Here is a 14,121-nt window from a genome sequence, read left to right as displayed (position 1 = left end):
AAAACATTAAATCATTTTTCAAAACAAACAAATGTAATTTATTTGAAGAAAACATAACTTGTTCTCGTATTCTGCGTTATTCAAAACTTTAAAGAAATAACATTGGAAAACATTTCATAAAAATAAATCCAAATTACTTATTCACCGGATTTCCATGGGCTCGTTGCATCACTCTCCATCTTCTCCTCCATTCATGCCCGAAGTAGAATTCCTTCAACCTGTAGAGATGAGATTAAACCCATGAGTTGAAAAATTCAATAGGTGTCATAGGTGCATTCGTGATCAAGCTATACATTTCAAAACATTAACTTTATAACTTTTCATATATGCCATACCCGGAGGCACCATTTGACATGAAGAGGTATGCCGTACCTGAGGGCACCATTTGACATACGAACATTTCTTCAACATAGAGGGGTATGCCGTACCGGAGTACCATTTGACGTACAAACATTAACATGAATCGAAACTTATAACTTAACACGATTAAACACATTGCACATCTACCTACCTTGATTGATGCTTTTGAAACTTTGAGAACTTGGATTGAAAACTTCGATGAAACTTGGACGTTGAAAGAAATTCACTCCTTGGATGTTTGAAAACCGTTGAGAATTGATGCTTGAAAACACTTCTTAAACTTCTAGGAAAAATAGTTTTCCTCCCTCTCTTTTTCTCTCTTGGAAACTCTTTCTTTAGTATGTAAAAGCTCTTGCTTTTGGTGTGAGACAAAATGAGTGAAATGAGGTCTCTATTTATAGGTAAATATCCCATAACTTAAAGCAAATGAAGGGTCAAATTTCATTTAAGAGAGAAAACATGGGTGCCATTTAAGTTTGAGGTTAAATGCTTCAATTTAGTGGGATTTTTATTGCCAAAAATGTGGGTGGCCCTTTGAGAAAATAATTGATGAAAATAAATATTTAAATTCTAGAGAAAAACGAGAATTTTCATTTCAGGCAGTTTCGGTCGACCGATTGTAGTCCGGTTGACACTGCACAGCCTTCAGTGTTTCTAACTTTCTATCATAACTTCTTATCTTGATATCCGATTGAGGTAATTCAAAGTGCATTGGAAAGTTAACTTAAAGAGCTACAACTTGTATTTAGATATCATTTTTCAAATCGAATGTTTTCTATGTTGAAAATGGGTCTCAAATGAGACTAAAAATTTGAAGTATACTTTAGTCATCCAATATTCATGTCTTAGTGTCACTAAGGTGTCTAGAATTATTTGGGGTTCTACAATCACCCTTCCTACGTTATACTGGAACAAATGTCATACATTTGGTTAGCGAGGTTGTGGCCTGAATGTTCTCCCATTATTTACTGGTCTGAACTGCCTCTTAAATGGCGGTCCCCTATAGAATGATGTACCTCGCCCTCTACCAGGCTGAGCGTTTGGGAAAAACCTAGGGCGATGATGATGCTGACATATCCCTGGTTTCTCTGTATTTGCACTCACTTCTCTTTTACATCTTGCACACAAGACGTCTTCATCCTTTTTGGGCTCCTTCCCTTTGATACGTTCAAAGACACTGGGATGTGGTTCAGGGTCCTCTTCCCCGTCATCTATAACAAAGTTGAATTTTGGCAACTTGTTTTTGAAATCAGTCGTCACCATGTTCACCCCAAGTGGCTGTGGAAAAGGGTTTTCATCCACTGTCATTTTCTTCTTATCCTCGAACGTAATTCGTCCTGTTTCAATGACATCCTGTAACACATGGCGAAAAACCAAACAGTTGTTAGTCAAATGTGACCATGCATTATGCCACTTACAATATTTTTACCCTTAACTTGTTCAGGGCTTGGCAATTTATGTTTATCGCTCAACTTTATCTGTTTATCCTTATATAGTTTATCAAATATAAGGTAAGCTTTAGTTATATCGAATGAGAACGTTCTAGCCTTTTTGTTTTCATCTTTTATAGGCTCATCCTTGCCCGACGGTCTAGGCTTAGCCATTATAGGACACGTATACGTATCTCCTTTAATCAATTCGGCCAAACACATTTCGGCTTGGTCGTAATATTCGTCATTAATGGCATGAACATCAAAATTTGGGTCTCTATAATAAGTCCGCTTGCTAGAATTTTTCATTTGCTCTTCTTCTCTTATTAATCGTTCATATCTAATCATGTTTGCGTTCAATTGAAAAAGATCAGGAAATTCCTTGTCTCGAAATTTCTTTTTCAAATCAAAGCTTAGACAATTTTGAGCGATTTCGACAAACTCCTTTTCGGGCAGAGGTACAAAATATTTACTTCTTGCTGTCTTCCCTTCGTTTGGCATTTGACGCAGACTCGCCAAATCGGCCAAAATAACTTCAGACTCAGTTTTATAAAACTGAGCATGGAACAATTGCTTCAATTGTTGTCATGTTTGAACAGAGTTCGCTGGCAAATTGATGAACCAGGAGAAAGCTATTCCTATTAATGAACTAGGGAACAACCTCATTTTATGGTAGTCTGTTACTTCACCACTTTGCAGTGTGAATCGCCCCATGTGTTCTAGAGTAGACACCTCTCCTAAACCAGTAAATAGTAAGAATTCTGGCACTTTATACCCTCTAGGCCATGGATAAGCTTGGTCTACCCAATCAAGATATGGCTTTGTGTAAGTCGATCTAATGACAGGATGTACCCCAAAGGCTACTTGATCCTGTACTATTTCCATAATTTGGTTTCTCAACATGACGTTGAGGTCATATGGAATTCTTACAGGTTGGTTGGTCGTTGATTTGCTTGAGGCCTGATATTTGGTCCTTGGTTGGCAACAAAGTTACCATTATTTGGGCCATTGTTGCCATTAGCCTGAATATTTATTCCATCATTGACACGTGGGGTATTCTGTCCATTATTTAGGACATTGTCTCTTACATTTAGGTTACCCCCCATGTTAGCTGTACCATTACCACTATTCTGATTTGGCATTACACCATTCCCTGGTTTGAAGTAGAGGGACGAAAATGTGGTTCTATCCCTTAACTTGGACTTAGGACTTGGGGATTATGTCCCACAATTGTCCTAGCTTGGAAGTGATTTGCAAGAGGTACAATTGGCTGACAAATTTGGCCTACTAACTTATTCATTATTTCATTCAAAGTATTCAGTTCTTTGGCCATGTTGTCATAATGTGTATTCCCATTCTGGGTAAATCTTTCCATATTATGGATATTTCGTAGATTTACCTGTTCAACGACATTCTGTGTGATTCTCGAAATAACGCACGCATGGTTCGAGAACTCAACTCTGTCATTGGTTCGTAACGACTGTGACTGTTTTGACTTTGTCCCTCTGTTCGTGGAGAGCTATGCTACTCCTCATATCGCTCGATCACAGATTGTTCTCCTCCCTGACTTGCTGCTTCCTTATCAGATTTGTGAGGCATATTGTTTCACCTTTTGTATTTTCAATACCAAACACCAAGGTCCCACTGGACGTGCCAAATTGTTTCGCGCGGGTAGTCGCTAACAATTAAAAAGGGATCAGACGATTGTGTAAGAAACAAACCTCTTGAGACAAAGTCCCAAAAAGAGGTGTTTTATTGGCCATGATTTACAATTAGAACTAAACAAAATGCCTCCAAGGGGCGCAAGCACACGAGTACTAAAAGAAATGTTTAAATTTAAACTAAGAAAATTGATATTACATATTCTCTGTTTGAGAGTGTTTGATTCGGGGTCCTTTACTCTATGTCTTCTCTTTCTTTTATATTCCCTTGATGAATTCTTCGTGATCAACCGCTTAGAAGCTACTTGATTGCTTTATAACTACCCACTTTCTTTATGGTGGCTAACTTGTCGTGGAACTGCCGTCTCTAACTGCTGCCACTACTCTTTGTCGTTCAACCGTCTTCAACTGAACTCCTTGAATCGTGGAACGTGATAAGGTTACTCAATAACTGCACTTCTGGATAACCATAAAATCTTATGTTTGCTAAGATCTTGGGCGATTCGAAGGTTTGGGCGAGAATAGGGTCATAACTCTGGGCGACTGTAAGGCACTTTATTCGCTCAGATCTTGGGCGTCTTGCAAGTTTGGGCGATGATGTTACCGTGTTCATGGGCTTCCACTGCATTCATTAATAACCCTATCTGGGCCTTTATCCTGAATTGCCCAGTTGAGCTTCATTCTTTGGGCTATTTGATTTGGGAATTCTCCAATTGGGCTTCATTCCTTGGGCTATTCGATTTGGACTGCACTTTTAGCGTGTCAACAGTTTGATAACAAAGATGGAATTGAGTTAAATTGAAAATGAATTCCTAGAAATTGAATTGCCTAGAAATTATTTTTTTGGGAATTGTAAATTATTGTGTTTGATTGGTATAATTTTTCATGTGAAAATGTTGAAATAAATATGTCTTTTGGGGTTCGTTTGGCTTTTTTTATATGAAAATTGTCAATTAAAATGATAGATTTTACTAGTATTGGGGATGAAATTTATTTCCATTGCAAAAAAAAAAAATTAATTAATTAATTAAAGAAAATCATCTATCTTTTTGTGTTCGTTTGGTTTTATTTTACATAAAAATTACCAATTAAAGAAAAATATTTTTTAACAATAATTCTTAAAATTTGTTTCCATTACCAACAAAAAATTAAAAAAAAAATGTACAGTACCTAGAAGAAAAATCAAGAAAAGTCCGGTTTTAGAGACAACTAAGAAAGAGAATTTCATGAGGAAAAAAAAAACTATCAAACATCACAGAAAGTGGAAGTTGGAGAACGAATTCTATTTTCCATGAAATTTGGGTGCCTATCAAATAGACCCTTAGAGTATTTCTTCTAATTTATTTATTTTTCCATATGAAGTCGACAAGTAAATGTTATCAAGTTGCCTTTGATGGGGCGTGCAGTGGGCGAGAAAATTTGGTGTATATATTTATTGTCTAACATAAGAAGTTCTAATATAATATTTTTACTTTCTTCTTACTGGATTTTGTTAAAAAAAAAAAAATGTTATTGATGATGTGGTTTGAGGTGTTGGTTGAAATTAAATTATCGTATGTCTTTACTATCTAATTTAGAGTTATTTAGAATATCTCTTTAGTATATTTTAAAAAGTTTACGCAGAAAGGTGGACAAATTTTGTGATTTAAGACCTTGATTGGAATATCGTATGCATTGATCTTCTATTTTAAAGAATTATTAAAAAAAATATCCATTTCAATCTATTTAATTTCTTTCAACCGTAGTCGATTATATTCTCCTCTCCCAATTTCTCTCTACTTTACCCTTTTCATTCATTCGTTCTTTACTCAGAAAAATTTGTATTAGGTATTCTTGAAAAACGATCCTAAGATCCTCCAATCAACATCGACACCACACCATCTCCTCCGATCAACATTGCCCAGTCATCCATTCACATCTTAACACCATTGCTGTCGACAATTGAACGTACAATTTATTATTCATCTCGGTGAATGAAGCAAATTTTGTTTACAAAATCAAAATTGGAAGTTGATACAATAATAATTTTTTAATAGCATATTCAGTGAATTTGGGACCTTTCAATATAAACAACACCAAATCCCATGATGCCAAGATCTACTTGCTCATTTTTCTACCAAATATTACTAGATAAAGAAAAAGGATATTTTCATATGGGATCCACTCTAAACCCAAGTCTACTTCAAATCTACTTTGACTTTTTTTCAAAGAGATCCGACTGCTTTTGTACCCAGATTTTGATACATTTACCCTGCATTTGAACTCAGTTTGAGATTGACTCCAGTGAAGAGTTTGGTTGGAAGGAATGCAAATAAAATGCACCCGATATCGAGTCGAATACTCAAATTTTCAACTGTATTGAGAAATACTTATCCGACCAATTTAAGTAAGAGGAAGAAAGAAGAGACCAAGTCGTTTACTTCATATTTGTAACTCTTGCCAACAATTGGTTCTTTAACTGGCACTTGACTCGGTAATTATTTATTCGAATGTGCAATTTCACTCGAGCGAGATTTCTCATTGAGTTAATTGCAGCTTGGTGGTGGTGATTGTTGGGGTGGTGCCGTGGTGGTAGTGGCGACGGTAATAGTGGGTTGATTGTAGCATCGTTTAGTTGGGAATGGTGGAGTGTGGGGTGGGTTCATGAAAGAGATGAACATTGGTGTCCCTTTTATTTCCTTTTTTTAATTGAATGTTATAAATTATTTTATATTATAATTGTAAAGTTATCCTTTTGCCCTTTTTATATTTAGTCAACATTAATTATTATGGTCAACTAACAATCAAATGAACTCCAAGTACGAATATTTGAAAGGTTTAATATCGTGGATAGTGCAAATGAAAGATTTGGATCAAGTCTACCATGGATGCAATTCTCCCTAATTTTTATATAAAGCAGGAAATAAAAATCTTAAATTGAAAAACAAAAATTACAAGGGTTAGGTAGCAAGAAATCCCTACACGGCAACATGTGATAATTACCCATTTGAAGGGCATTTTGGGTAACGCGGGTTAAATTATCTCCATGGCAAGTGTGAATGCCCTGAGTTTACTGGAGATTCCTTCTCTGTCACCAAAACAATTGGCTCTTGGGAAGACCGAAGACCCACAATCCGCATATTTATCCATTATTGATGACCTTAAAAATTCATTAACCATGCGAATGTACATAACTAGTGTTTCGCGCGGGTAGTCGCTAATAAATAAGAAGGAATCAGACGATTGTGTAAGGAACAGACCTCTTGAAATAAAGTCCCAAAAAGGGGTGTTTTATTGGCGATGATTTACAATTGGAACTAAACAGAATGCCTCCAAGGAGCGCAATCACACGAGTACTAAAAGAAATGTTTAAGTTTAAACTAAGAAAAATTGAAATTACATATTCTCTGTTTGAAAGTATTTGATTCGGGGTCTTTTTCTCTATGTCTTCTCTTCCTTTTATATTCTTTTGATGATTTCTTCGTGACAAACCGCTTGGAAACTGCTTGATTGCTGTATAACTACCCACTTTCTTTATGGTGGCTAACTTGTCGTGAAACTGCCGTCCCTAACTGCTGCCATTACTCTTTGTCGTTCAACCGCCTTCAACTGAACTCCTTGAATCGTGGAATGTGATAAGATCACTCAATAACTGCTATTCTGGATAACCATAATATTTTATGCTTGCTGAGATCCTGGGCCATTTGAAGGTTTGGGCGAGAACGGGGTCATCGCTCTGGGCGACCGTAAGGTATTCTATTCGTTCAGATACTGGGCGTCTTGCAAGCTTGAGCGATAATGTTACCGTGTTCGTGGGCTTCCACCGCATTCATCAATAATCATGTTTGGACCTTTATCCTGGATTCCCCAATTGGGCTTCACTCTTTGGGCTATTTGATTTGGGCTGCACTTTTAGTGTATCAACAATTACCTCCCAATATGGCAGAATTAATACTAATTATTAATCTTTGTCATACTCATTTTGTATTTTCCAGTAATATTTGAAATTTCCAAGAATTTCAATCATTATTTCCTTCTACAGTCTGAAAAGGTGCAACGTTACAAACCCTTATAAACCAAAAGGACACGCCATTTCATCGTACCACTAAACCACGTCTCTATATTTCGCGCTTCTTCCTCGCTATTTTATTGTTCATCTTCTTGTTTCTCTGCTACGTTTCTCAGGCAAATCTTATCAAAACTGTACTTTATTTCCAATGGCGACTTCACAAACTCAATCTGATGATTCTTTTAGTTTTGAAGATTTCTAGAAAATCCTTACTAGGCCATATGTAAATCCAAACTTCCTTGCACAAGCTAGTGCTGACCTCAATGAATTCTATTTGGGTCCATTGTTTAATAATGCCGAAATCGTCGGACAAGTGGTGGTGGGCCAGCTGTTCCCTTGCACTCAAGGTCCTCCGTTCCTGAACTCTTTGCCATTGAGGCCGATTCGTGAAAAATGTATTCGCACTTGGCCCAAAGTTGATGTTATTTTTCATAGATGACATGCACGTCTTGTGAGTCATGGCCCCACCAAGGTGATTTTTGATTGTGCTAGGATTTCAGATTTATTAGAAATTTCTCTTCAACCCCCGATTTTTAACCCAGTGCTTTTCCCTATTACTTTGAGTTTTTGGTCTTCTGAGTATAACACCTTCGTTTTCCCTCTTGGTCCCATGTCTATTACTTTAAGGGATGTTGGAGCCCTAATAAATCTTCCACCTTTGGGCGATACCATTTTTCCTGGTATCTTGATTTTCAGTGTTACTCTGAAATTTGATAAGAAACTTACTGAATCCTATTCAAGCCTGCAAAGCTTTTATAATCACTCAAGCGCTGAACCTTTCCATGCTGAGCGTGTGACCTTTCTTTAGATTTGGCTCTGTAAATACATTCTTTGTGTGCCAAGTACGAAACCTTCCATGAGCTACTTACCCATAGCGCATGAATTGACGCGTGGTAGGCCTTTGAATTTATGTTCCTTCTTTTTAGCCGCCCTTTATAGAGGTATGACATCCCTTCAGTTTCAACTGAAGAATGGTGCATCTCCCACTGACAGTAGCCCCCTTTGGTTCACTCAACTGTGGTTGAGAGCATATTTTCTACCACTTGGTGCTCCATCCATTTTCAGTCGTTCTGCTAGCTGCTATGAGCTAGCCATTGATCCACTGACCCCTGTAAATATGTCCAGTAGGGACATTTTTTCATTCTTTTATACCTTAAATTTGATTCCTTCATTTTTTTCCTTTTCCTGCTCATTTGACTCCAGATTATGTGCAACTTCCATCCACCCTAGATAGTGTGAGTGCCTCTCTACTTGTTTGGGTTTAGTTTTTGATTGGGAGGGAATTGTTCCACGATATCTTAACTAGAACCAATGCTAAAGCTGGGGTTGAAATATATGCTCCTCAATTTTTTGCTCGCCAACTTGGTTTTGGCCAAACTTGGCATGTTCCTTCCTGTTACTCCAAAAATTTGACAGACCGTTTTCACACTATTAATAAGGCAGAGGCACAAGCTATAGATGCTCACAACATTCTTTTGACGAGCAAATTTTCATTAGCCCCTTTCAATTCTAGCTGTGCTGTCCATCCCCTTTTTGAACAGCTTTGGCCATCAGTAACACGTCGATTGTTTGCAACTGATACTAATCGTGCCTTCCATTTACTGGACCAGCCAGGCACTCTCTCTACTTCTCCCATTTTGGTCACCCCTGTGTCCATTAGGAACCCTTCCTCCCCTGCTCGCACTAAACATTCTATCCATCCATCCGTTTCTCTACCTGCTAAGGCTATTGCAGTTAAAAGTGCCTTAAGCCGCAAACGGCCAGTTTCAGCATCTCCCACTTTGCAAGATGATGATGATGACGCTCCTCTCATCGTTAGGAGAAAGGTAATTGAATTTGTTTATTCCTAAACATACTTTTCTATGTACTAATGGTTTACCTGAATTTCTCAGAAAAGTTCAGCCTTTCCTTCGAAGGCTTTGGTTTTGGCAGCTCCTGCTCCATCATCTTCTGCTGAACCTGCTTCGTCCAAATCAGTTGGTGAAGGGATTATGCTTAAAGAGAAACCTTTAATCCCGGAACCTTCATCACAGCCAGTAGAAGGGCCACCTTCTTTCTAGGGTGCCAACCCTCCAAACGTCGAACCAGAAGGTAATACATATTTTGATGTTTTACCTTTGCTTGTGCTACTGGTTTCTGATTCGTTACTTTTTGAATTATGCAGAGGCTCTCATGGGCTTGCCGGTTGTGGCAGAGTCTTCTCGCCCAAATAAGGAGAAGTCCCCACAGGTGATGGAGCCTACTGGTGATATGCCTGAACTTCCCAAGATTGCTGATGATGTAACCTTTTGCTTCACTTTCATTTTCGCTTCGTTTATTGTAGTGAAAGTTCTCAATGTTGGCATTTTTCTTTGTAAGATGCTGATGACATTGTGCGTTCCATCCAGGACTTGTTTACTTCCTGGGGGCAAGTCAAGACGTCTCGCCCTACTTCAACTAATCATCCTTCTGCTTCTTCAGAGGAAGATATGAAGTTTCTCAAGCAGTCGGTATTTGAGTACGTGTCTTTCATGGACATGGATATTGGCCAGGCTAGTGCTACTAAATATAAGGATAAGCTTAAGCTGTTGAGTGCGAAATTGGCGCAAGCACTTACACTTCCGTCGCTCAACGTTTCTGCTAACTTTAAAGCGACGTTGAAGGTTGTTCCCTCTGATATCCTCTCCTTGCTAGCCAAAAATGTTGAACTGAAGGCCAGGAGTACTCAGTATCTTCGTACTGCATCTGGAAGAGAGTCTTTGCTTCTAGAGATTAACAAAGCCAAGGATGAATTGAAAGAAATTTCTTCCGACGTTATGGTCGAAGACTCTTTGATGACAGTTTGGCTGCGGAGATGAAGGAGCTTCAAGCAAAGATGGACGACTGTAGGACGAGAATGGCTGCTAAAAAGAGTAATGCTTCCCAAGAAATTGAACGAACAAAGTCTTTAGTTGAGCAGTACAAAAAGTTGGAAGTTGATGACGATTTTGTAGCTGAATTAAATGTTGCTTCTTCTTAGCAGAACAAAGATTGGTGGAAACTTAGGGAAAGAATTCGTTCGGCCTGGGGTAAATTGTAATTAAGACATTCAATGCCTTAACTTTCCTTTTATAACTTCGTACTAACCGCCATTGCTAATTTTGAATGTAAAAGCAGTTATCGTTGTTAATGAATGACTAACTTGTCTACTTACGTATTTAATTGACGTTTTCCTTAATCGTCAACCTCCCAAGCATTTAATTACTTTATGCTAAAATTCATGTACATTCTTCCTTGGTATTTTCGTCTCTTTTCCCAAGATGTTTCAGTTATTAGACACGAGTGTGGCCATTCACATTCTATCTTTTCACCTTCACGCCTCTATAAATGCGTGTGTATTTCGCACTCATCATTTTCATTTCCATTCTTTTCTTTAAAAACTAATTTGCTGTCATCGTTTGGCATCTCAACAATTGATCCAAAATTTTCGTCTTCCATAGAAATGGATCATTTGATCAGCCCATTTTGCTATCTATTTTGATGTCACCTTTGGTATGAGAGATATAGGAAATATTCTTTGACCAGCAAAGTTCTTCCCATCGTCTCCATATTTTTTATAAGGAGTTCAATGATGGAAGGCAATTTTTGAAGATGCTTTTCAAGCCACTTTACTTGCTGAGAGTGCTTCTCAGTCTCCTTGTCCATTATTACAGCAATGCGATTAGGCAGGCGATTTGAAGGTGCTTTTCTTCCTTTGATTGTTGAGAGTGTTTCTCAGCCTCTCGCCTGTCCTTGCAGCAGTGCGATCAGGACGACTACTAAGGCTGGTTCACCCTCTTACTTGGCGATTGATCGAGAAATTAGTTTGCTTTCAATTGTAGTTTATAGAGGATTTAGTATTTTGTATCTCACAATCTGTAATGTATATTTGATAATAAAGGAATTTATTTGAACGTATTTCATTCTGGCCCTATTTATCTACGATCATTCAACGCAATTTGATTACGCTTTTATTTGTTCATTCTCCCATAAGGAAGGAACATATTTTTTTTAAATATTTACCATTAATAAACCTCATGTGCTTGGTGCCATCTAAATCTTCTAAATGGTAAGCTCCATTAGGCAACACACTATTTACTTTATATGGCCCTTCCCAATTGGGCAACCACTTGCCATACTTTGGATCCTTACTATTCAAAGGGAGTATTGTTTTCCAAACCAATTCGCCCAAGCTAAATGATTTGGCTATAACTTTTTTATTATAAAACTTAGCCATCCTTCGTTTTTGAACTTGCAATCTATCTAGGACATCCAACTCCAATAAGTTTTGAATTAGTGATTCGGTATACTCACCATCACTTAACTTATGTTGCAAATACACTCTGATTGATCGCACATTGATTTTCATAGGCAAAACGGCCTCCCATCCATAAGTAAGTTAGAAAGGAGTAACTTTGGTACTTGACCGAGGCGACGTCCTATAAGCCCATAAGGCCTTGTTTAGACATTCATGCCAATTTCTGGCATTTTCATCTATCATTTCCTTATGATATTTTTTAAAACCTTATTAGAAGATTCTGCTTGTCTGTTAGATTGAGCGTAATATGGTGTGGAGTTCACTAATTTAACTCCAAACTCACTCAAGAATTTATTCACTTGATCTCCATTTAAAGAAGTTTCGTGATCTACCATCAAAGTTTGTGGAATCCCAAATCTATAAATAATATGATCACGGATAAATTCTATGACACTCTTTTGGGTGATTTCCTTTAAAGGTATCGTTTCTACCCACTTAGTGAAAAAATCAGTCGCAACTATAACAAAGGTATGTTGCTTGGACGATGGCAGATAAATCTTCCCCATCAGGTCTATCGCCCAACCCTTGAACGGTCAGGGTTTAATAATGGGTGTCATTTTTCTTACTAGCGCCCTTTGTATTGGACCATACTTTTGGCATGTTAGGCAACTCTTCGCATATTGAACACATGATTCTCCCATTTTTGGCCAAAAATATCCATTTCTAATAATTAACCATCTCATCTTTTGGCCAGCTTGGTGAGCTCCACATATCCCTTCATGCACTTCAATCATGATTGTTCTGGCTTCTTGCAAACTTACACATTTTAGTAATATACCATCAGAGCATTTCTTAAACAACTCTTCATCTATCAGTGTATAGTTTAGTAAACGCAATTTTATTTTTCTAATACCTCCTTTATTAGGTTCTTTAAGGAACCTTTTAATCTCTGCCCTCCAATCTATTGCATTTCCATCTTGTATGCAATGAATTTCAATTCTTCTCGCCCTTCTTTGGACTACGGGCAATACTACTCCATATTCATAAGTAGATTTGCAATTTAAACCCTTGGAATACCTTGAGGCCATCTGGGCCAACTCATTTGCTATGTCATTATACATCCTATTAACACATTGAAACTCTACTTGGTCGAATTCTTCCAACAATTATTGGGCAATTTCATATTGACTTATAATGGAATCACTTTAGCACTTAAAATCACCGATCAATTGGTGAATTACCAATTGAGAATTGCCTCTAACGATCACATTCTTTACCTCCATATCTATCATTAATTCTAAGCCCACGATTAAAGCTTCATATTCGGCTTGATTGTTTGTGCACATCCTATCCAAAGTGAATGCGAACTTGTAACAAATCCCTAAAGGATTTATCAATGCTACTCCTACTCCTGCACCTTTAGAGGTTTTCGACCCGTCGAAATATAAAACCCAAGGTTTTAATTCAAATGAATTGATTTCCAATTCAATTTCCTCAGGCATGTTAAGGCATGGATGATCGGCCAGAAAGTTAACCAAAGCCTGATTTTTTATTGCTTTTTGGGATATGTATTGTATTTCGAATTCTGATAATGCTAACATCCAAAGGCCTACCCTCTAATGTAAAATAGGGCGAGAGAATATATACTTAACCAAATTTACTCTAGAAATCAAATAAACGGTTACGGGCCGTAAATAAGCCCTTAATTTCGTACACGTGAAATACAATGCAAAACATAATTTTTTAATGGTAGAGTAATTACATTCACATTTTGTTAACTGTCTATTCAAGTAGTAAATCGCCATTTTTTCACCAAATTGGTCTTCTTGCGCGACTATTCCAGCTATTGATTCTTGTTCAGCCGATATATACACTTTCATTGGCCGTCCTTGGATTGGGACACCAACACTGATGGACTTAATAAATATGTCTTTAGGCTTTCAAAAGCCTTTTGATGCTCTTCTTTTCAGACGAATTCGTCCTGGTTTTTCAACTTTAAAAGTGGCGAAAAAGTTTTAGTTCGCCCTGCACAATTAGAAATGAAGCGTCTTAAAAAATTTACTTGGCCTAGAAACCTTTGCAATTCTTTTTTATTGCTAGGTGGTTTGGCCTCTAAAATGGCCTTCGCTTTATTTTTATCAAGTTCAATCCCCCTTTTGTGTACTAAGAAGCCAAGGAAGTTTCCTACATTAACACCAAATGCACATTTCAAGGGATTCAATTTTAGTTTATATTACTTCATTCGCTCAAATGAACATCTCAATTGTTCAAAATGGTCATCTTCTTTAATGGATTTGACCACTATATCATCTACATACACCTCAACAAACTTGTCTATCATATCATGAAAAATCAAGTTCATTGCCC

This window comes from Olea europaea, unplaced genomic scaffold (assembly GCF_002742605.1).
Source record: "Olea europaea var. sylvestris unplaced genomic scaffold, O_europaea_v1 scaffold500, whole genome shotgun sequence".
Classification (NCBI taxonomy): domain Eukaryota; kingdom Viridiplantae; phylum Streptophyta; class Magnoliopsida; order Lamiales; family Oleaceae; genus Olea; species Olea europaea.
The sequence above is the reverse complement of the archived record's forward strand: the minus strand, read 5'-3'. Positions refer to the sequence as shown.